This window comes from Orycteropus afer, unplaced genomic scaffold, assembly GCF_000298275.1.
Source record: "Orycteropus afer afer isolate SDZICR_OR568_19922 unplaced genomic scaffold, OryAfe1.0 scaffold00013, whole genome shotgun sequence".
NCBI lineage: Eukaryota > Metazoa > Chordata > Mammalia > Tubulidentata > Orycteropodidae > Orycteropus > Orycteropus afer.
In genome coordinates this window covers 7,884,834-7,893,417 of record NW_006921600.1, presented here as the reverse complement: position 1 = coordinate 7,893,417, position 8,584 = coordinate 7,884,834, and the positions used below count along the sequence as shown (strand labels likewise).

The 8,584-nt window shown below is 39.0% G+C and overlaps 1 non-coding gene across 1 annotated transcript; it reads right to left on the bottom strand.

Moving 5' to 3' along the window:
• Window positions 1-5,630: 5,630 nt before the first annotated feature.
• On the bottom strand, window positions 5,631-5,737 carry LOC122151344. The gene has a single exon (XR_006164111.1). It is a non-coding gene; the product is annotated as a U6 spliceosomal RNA (small nuclear RNA).
• Window positions 5,738-8,584: the final 2,847 nt, after the last annotated feature.

Below are 8,584 nucleotides of genomic sequence, written 5' to 3'. Positions count from 1 at the left end.
TCTCTGTTTGTTCCCCAGCCACCATGCACAGTCCTCCGTGCAGTCCTTGGCTAGCAGGGTGATTTTTAGGTTAATTCTTATGTCTTACCATCACTCAGGAATCTTCAAGCAGTCTGTGCCCTCAGGATTGCTCAGGATGGCTGCCAGACCGCAGCTCCATCTGTCTCCTTTTTTGGTATTTTCACGCAAATTCTTCAGCTAGTTGGGGTTTAGTCCACTTGTATATCCTTTCCTTCAGGGCTCAGGAGTTCAGGATTATCTTCTATGTCTTTTCTTTGTTGAAGAGGGTCTGTGCAGTCTTTCTGCCTAGTCCGCCATCTTGCCAGATCTCCCCAGGACTGAGATCTTAAAAGCTTGCAAGCAGCCATCTAGATGCAACAATGGGTCTATCCTTATCCAGAGCAAAGAAGAATGAAGAAAACCAAAGATTCATGGAAATAATTAGTGCTAGTGATGGGTGCACAATATGATCTGCAGCATATATGACTATGAGACCAGAAGAACTAGATGGTGCTCAGCTACCACTGTCAATCACTTGGAGGGGGATCTATGTAGAAGATCCTGGATAGAGAGGGAGAACAATGTGGAACAAAACTCAAAATCATTTGGAAAAAAAAGGGGGGTGGACCAGGTTTGCTGGTCCAATAGAGCCTGGTGGAACCACTGAGACTATGGCTCCTAGCTGCCCTTCAGGTAAGGAATTCAACCCACACCTGTGGCTTCCAGCCAAAGAGAAGACAATTATAGGAGTTGAACATTTTCCTGAGGTAGATACACTCCCTGGAGAGAACAATCATGGGAGAAGGAAGGGCTGCTTATGCACAGAAAGATAGCTCAGGGGGTAGGGGTGCATGAAGGGATGGACACAGGGTAGATGTGATTGTCGGAAGGAAGTGGGAGGGGAGCAATTGCATTGTGGTGAATTTCAATGTCATGAGACAAAGTGTATGTGAACTGCTGTATGGAAAGTGAATTTGCTCTGTAACTTTTCACAATAAATAAAATAAATAAATAATGGTTCAACATTAGAAAAACAATAAATGAAATCCATCACATAAATAAAACAACTGTAAAGAACCACAACATCATATAAATTGATGCAGAAAAGACATTTGATAAAATGCAACAATTCCTAATTTAAAAAAACTCAGCAAAATAGTAATAAAAGGGAAATTTCTCAAGATAATAAAGGAGATATATGCAAAACCAAAACCCAATATTATTCTCGAGAGAAAGAGACTCAAAGCATTTCCCTCAGTGCAATAACCAGACCAAGAATGCCCTCTATCACTACATCTATTCAACACTGTATTGTAAGTCCTAGCCAGGGCAATAAGACAAGGAAGAGAAATAAATGGCATCCAAATTGGCAATAAAGAAGTAAAACTATCTCTATTTGCAGATGATATGATCTTATACATAGAAAAATCAAGACTCCGCAAGAAAAGTACTGGAAATAATTGAAATATTCAACAAAGTGGCAGGATACAAGATCACCATACAAAAATCAGTTGGGTTCCTCTGCATCAACAAAGAGATCTCTGAAAAGTAAATAAAGAAAGCAATACCATTTATAGTAGCTATCAAAAAGATAAAATAGTTTGGAATAAATCATACCAGGGACATAAAAGAAACCATGTGGTTTTGGGGGACGGTGCATGTGCATGTGCAGTGTCCAATCAATATCAGTGCTTGCCGGAGTTTGGAAAAGTACATTTCTGGTTCTGTGTAAGGAGTTGGGATTACAAAGCAACATGAAACGTTGTTGTTGCTATGTGCCATTGTGTCATCTCTGACTCATAGTGACCTTATGTACAAAAGAATGAAACACTGTCCAGTCCTGTGCCAGCCTCATGATCCCTACTATGCCTAAGCCAATCACTACAGACACTGTGTCAATCCATGAAACATTAGCCCTCATTTTGTTTTAAATTACAGACTAATGTTAGCTGTTCTCAGAACTGGATTTTTTGCTCAAAATTAGAACAGTTTTTTTTTTTTTTTTTTTTTCCTTTTGGACTTAATGAAGTATGGCTAGCTGAAGCCAGTTTTACACTATTATATACATCGATGGAAGAACATACCATGTTCATAGATAGGAAGACTGAACCTTGTGAAAATGTCAGTATTACCCAAAACTATCTATAGATTGAAAGCAATTCTGATCCAGGTTCCATCAACATTCTTTAAGGACTTGAAAATGGCATTTGCTAATTTTATATGGAAAGGAACTAGAGCTTGGATAAGCAAAGCACTACTGAAAGAAAAAACAAAATAGGAAGTCTCACACTTCCCTATCTCGAAACCTACTATACAGCCATAGTAGTCAAAACAGCCTGGTACTGGTACAATGATAGACACATAGAACCAATAGGACAGAATTGAGAACCCAGAAATAGATCCATTCACCTATGAACATCTAATCTTTTTTTTTCCCTTCCCTTTCCCTCCCATCCCCAGTAACCAATGAAGTGACTTTCCTTCCCTAAGTAAACCTTGCCTTGACTTTTTACAATAATGGGCTCATAAAATATTTGTCCTTCTGCAATTGACTTATTTATTTCACTCAGCATAATGTCCTCCAAACTCATTCATGTTGTGAGATGATTCGTGTATTCTTCATTATTCTTTAATGTTGCATAGTATTCCATTGTGTGAATGCACCATAGTCTGGTTATCCACTTATCTGATGATGGGCATTTAGGTTGTTCCCATCTCTTTGCTATAGTGAATTGTGCTGCAATGAACATGGGTGTGCATATGTCTGTTTGTGTCCTGTCTCTCACCTGTTTAGGATATATTCCTAGTAATGGAATTGATGGATCAAATGGTATTTCTATTTTCAGTTTTTTAAGGAAATGCCATTCCATTTTCCATAATGGTTGTACCATTTTGCAGTCCCACCACTAGTGTATGTTGTTGTTATTGTTGTTGTTACATGCCATCTAGTTGGACCCAACTCATAGCAACCCCTCCTTGGGTTTCTGAGGCAGTATCACTACGGATAGATTTCCCAACCTTCCTTCCAAGGTGTGACTGGTGGGTTTGAACCACCAGCCTTCTGGTAAGCAGTCAGGTGCCTTAGGCACTATGCTATAGGGTGTGCATATTTCTGCTGTGCATAGGGTCGCTATGAGTTGGACAAGACTCAACGGCACCTAACAACAACAATCACCAGTGTATGAGAGTTCCAATCTCTCTTCATCCTCACCAACATTTTATTTTCTGTCTTGTTGAACTTTGCTATTATTGCTGGGGTGAGATAATATTTCACTGTTGTCTTGATTTGCTTTTCTCTAATGGGTAATGGTCATGAGCATTTCTTCATGTGTTTATTGGCCACCAGTATTATCTTCTTTAGTGAAGTATCTGTTCATATCCCTTGCCTATTTTTGAATTGGGTTCTTTGTCTTTTTGGTGTTGAGATGCTGAAGTTTTGTATAAATTTTGGAGATAAGTCCTTTGTTAGATATGTCATAGCCAAATATTTTTTCCCAATCTGTAGTTTCTCTTTATCCTTTTGGAGAAGTCTTTTGATGCACATAAAAAATTAATTTTTAAAAGGTTCCAGTCATCTAGCTTCTCTTCCACTGCCTGTGCATTTTGGGTTTATGCTTGATAGTCTATTTAAGCCATAGATTAGGGCTCTTAGATTTGGCCCTGTTTCATCTTTGATGAGCTTTATATTTTTGGGTTTTACAGTTAGGTCTTTGATCCAACTTGAGTTCATTTTTGTGTATGAAGTGAGGTATGGGTCTTGTTTCATTTTTCTGCAAGTGGATATCCAATTTTACCAGCACCATTTGTTAAAGAGGCTATCCACCCCACCTCCAGCTGCCTCATTTAATGTGTTTTTGGTCCTTTGTCAAAGATCAGCTGTCCATAGAAGAATGGGTTTATTTCTGGGTTTTCAAATCTGTTCCATTGGTCTATCTATCATTGTACCAATACCATGCTGGTCTCCCCACCCCCCAGGTTATTTTTATTTTTTATTTATTTATTTATTTTTATTTTATTGTGCTTTGGGTACAAATTTACAGAGCAAAATTTGTTTTACATTCAACAGTTTGTGTACATTTGATTTCATGCCCCAATTACCATGCCCAACCATAACAAACTCTCCTCCCCTCCCATTTCTGTGACTATCCCCTCCCTGTTCCCTTATTAACTATGCCCTCTTGTCTTTTCAGCTTTCCCTCTATGTGAATGCTGTCCCTCCGGTCCCTCATGACAGATTGCTTAAGGGGTGTATCTCCCTAGAGTAGGTGAGTGCATCACCCTGGGGTAGGTGTGCTACATGTAAGTCTTTCTACTGTTGGGCTGAGAGTCAATCCATGGGAGTGAGTCCAATTCTAGGCCTGGAGGGTAACCCAGGGTCATAGTCTTAGGAGTCCCACCAGACTATCCAACCAGTAATTCTGGTCAGTTTTTGTGTTTTTGAATTTTGTTCCACATTTTTCTTCCCACTCTATCCAGGATTTCCAGGTTTGATCCCTTTCTGAGCAGTTGGCTTTGGTAGCTGGGCACCATCTAGTTTTTCTGGTCTCAGGATCCATCACATCCTTGGACTAATTGTTTCCAGATGCCTTTGATTTTCTTCACTCTTTGCTTCAGATGAGAGGAGACCAATAGTGTCATCTTAGATAGCTGCTCAAAAGCTTTTAAGACCCCAGTCATTACTCACCAAAGTAGGTTTTAGAACAAGATTTTTATGTACTCTGGTGTAGTAAATTATGGCTTTTCTAGCCATAAGTCTTTGTAAACTCCATGGTGGAATTTTCTGTGAGCAACTGAGGAGCTCTTGATTGTTAAAGTTATCTACCTGGGGTATTTCTGTTGAGAGTGGCACAAAGCAATGTTCTGGGAAGTTTGCTCTCTCTCAGGTGCTTAGAATTCTAATGTCATGATTGGTTAGTTTGGCCACTCTGCCAGGCTCAAAAGGAGCCCTCCTAGAGGCAAAAAGTCTCTCTGACTGCTGGTAAGGAAGATATGTTGCTGAGAGAAATGCGCTCCTGAGAGACACATAGTGCTGAGAAAGAGACATACATTGTTGACAGAGAGACACTGAGAGACACATGCTTCTGGGAGAGAGACTGAGAGAGACTGTTGGCTGAGAGACGGCAGGCTGAGAGAGACTGAGCATTTTTCCTGAACTTGAATTGTAGCCTGATGTTTACCTAATAAACCCCATAATCTGTGAGTTCTGTGTGGCCACTGCAGCAAATTATTGAACCCAGCAGAGAGGTAGTGGGTGCTGAGGGAGGAAGTTGGTGTCAGGGTTGGAGGGAGGTGGCATGTCTGGCCTTGCAGGGATAGGATTTGGGCTACTAATGGTGACTCTGTCTTCCTCTTGTGGAGTTAGAGGAGGTCCGAAGGTGTGACTTCTCTGCCCCTTTAGCAGGTACTATGTTGGGCCAATTGAGCTTGGTGTCCCCTGAGACCATGGTCCCAAGTTAGCAGACCCAGTGATTCTCTCTCTCAAGGTGTATGGTTGTCCCTGAGAGGTTACTCCATCTCTGTCTTCTGTTGCTTCTGCAATGTGTGTGACTAATTTTGTAGCACAAGTGCATACGTAAGATTATCTTCAGCTAAATCTATCCTTGGTCTAGGGTATGTTCCTGTTCACAAAAAAAAGTATGGAACACTTCATGAATTTGTATGTCATCCTAGCACAAGGGCCATGCTAATATTCTCTGTATTATTCCAAGTTTAATACATGTACTCCTGAAGCAGGCACAATACCATGCTGTTTTAACTACTGTGTCCATATTGTAGGTCTTGAGATCCAGGAGTGTGAGACCTCCTACTTTGTTTTTCTTCTTTAGCAGTGCTTTACTTATCTGAGGTCTCTTTCCTTCCCATATGAAATTAGTGATTGTTTTTTCCATGTCCTTAAAAAATGTTGATGGAATCTGGATTGGGATTGCATTGAATGTGTAGATTGCTTTGGGTAGTACGTCAATATTTTCACAATATTCAGTCTTCCTATCCATGAACAAGACATGTTCTTCCATTTATGTAGATCTCTTGTATGACAGCTGATCTTGACAAAAAACTGAAACCCATTAAATGGGGAAGAGATAGTCTCTTTAACAAATAGTGCTGGCAAAACTGGATATCCATTTGCAGAAAAATGAAGGAAGATCCATAGCTTACACAGAACACAAAAATGAACTCAATATAGATCAAAGACCTAAGTGTAAAACCCAAAACTATAAAATTTGTCAATGATAAAATAGGGGCAAAGTTAGGGGTCCTAATTTATGGCATAAACAGACTACCAAAAATAACGTCACATATACAAATAGCAGAACAGAAATTAGATGACTAGAACCTTATAAAAATTAAATTCATGTACACATCAAAAGACTTCTATGAAAGAGTAAAAAGAGAACCTATAGATTGGGAAAAAAATATTTGGTAATGACATATCTGACAAGGGACTAATCTTTAACATTGCTAGAAAACTTCAACACCTCAACATCCAAAAAAAAAAAAAATTCAATTCAAAAATGGGCAAAGGGCATAAACAGACACCACCAAAGATGTTCAGGCAGCCAACAACATGAAGAAATGTTTGCAATCATTAGCAACCATTAGAGAGATGCAAATCAAAGCAATGATGTATCATCTCACTCCAGAAATAATAGCAAAGTTCAACAAGACAGAAGACAAAAAATTCTAGTAAGAGTATAGAGAAACTGGAACTCTTATGCTGGTGGGACTGTAAAATGGTGCAACCACTGTGGAAAATGGTATGGTGTTTCCTTAAAAAGTTAGAAATAGAAATATCATTTGATCCAGCAATCCCACTACTAGGAATATGTCTTTAAAAAGTGAGATTGGGACACAAAGAGACATATGCACACCCACGTTCATTGCAGCACTATTCACAATATTTAAAATATGGAAATAATGCAAGTGCCCATCAACACATGATTGCATAAACAAATTATGGTACATACATACAATAGAATACTATGCAACATTAAAGAATAATGACAAATCTGAAAATTAACTCATTACACATAATTAACTCATGCATATTAATTCATTAACTCTGGCAAATTAACTCATGCATAATATGCATGAGCTTGGAGGACATTATGCTGAGTGAAATAAGTCAGTCACAAAAGGACAAATATTGTATGAATTCATTATAAAAAAATCAAGGAAAGTTAAGGGAAAAAGTAACTACTGGGAGGAAGTGGGAAGAGAGCTGTTACATTGTGGAGAATTCCAGTCAGTGTAATGAGACAAAATGTGTATGAACTGGTGTATGGAAAATGAATTTGCTTTGTAAACTTTTACCCAATTCAAAATAAAAAAATTTTAAAAAAAGGTTTAGATATGAAAGGAAACTTTCTTTGTTGCTTATTGGATAAAAGGGGAGGAGATGGAAAACTGTTGGCTAGTTAAAAGACAAGTCTTGATTCAGGTGAAGGGAAAGGCAATATAACAAAAGCATGTGACCAGAACAATAACACTAGAGGTGCCATAAAAGGTACAAACAACAAAGTAAATACTATTACATACACAATTCTGCATTATCAGTAACAACAAAACTAATCTACAGGTGGATACATAGGTAGATGAGCAAGAAAATCAGGTATGGACAGGTAAATAGGATTGTATCCATGACTGTATATAAGTTTGCCATACAATATTTCTACAAAAATATCCACATATATTGGGAGTTCCTGTAAGATGACAGAATAGGCAGACAAACTACACAGACCCTCTTCAACAAAGAAGAGAGGAACCAATTAACACAGATACAGAAAATATCTGTATTTTCCTTTCAAAGCCCTGAGCTTTGACAGGAAGGATACAGAAGTGGACTAAATTCCAACTAGTAGAAGAACCTGTATAAAAACACCAAAACAGAAGACATATGGAGCTCTGGATAGTCAGCTATCTTGACAACAGGACAGCTTGGAGATTGCCAACTAGTGTTAGGATCTAAGAATTAACTGAAAAATCAACCCTGCTAGCCAGGAACTGCACAGAGGACTGCACTGGTGGCTGGTGAATAAAAGGGGAAGCAGCGAAGAGGGAGATGGGCTGAGCTGTGGACTTTTGGCTGTCCGGAGGGCACAGCCATTTTGAATGTTTACAAGTGATTCCATCATTTGGGATATTTAAAGCAACAGTGTTCTCTCAGATTCCAGGGACCTAAGAATAGGTTCCACTTGCTGGGGACTGCAAGGACATACCAGATACTGAGGACTGGAAAGGTGTGATATTCCCCTTGTTACTCTTATACCTCACACCCTCTTGGTGAATGGAGGTGTGGCCATTCCTCCCATTCACCTTCTGGGACAGTAGGAATCCCGGTCTGTGTGCTCTGACAGAGCGTGGGTGCCCTACCTTGCCCTGCCCAGATTTTTTTTTTTTTTTTTTGGTTTGTTTGTTTTTGTCTCTTAAAAAAATTTTTTTGCTATCCTTTTTATTATTGTTCTTTCTCCTTCCCTTCCCAGGTTGTAGTTTTCTGCTTTATCTCTCTTCGTTTTTGCTGGTTCCCATTTTTTTCTTTCTTGTGGTTCTTCCCATTCCTTGTTTTTCTTTTTGCATTTTCCTTATT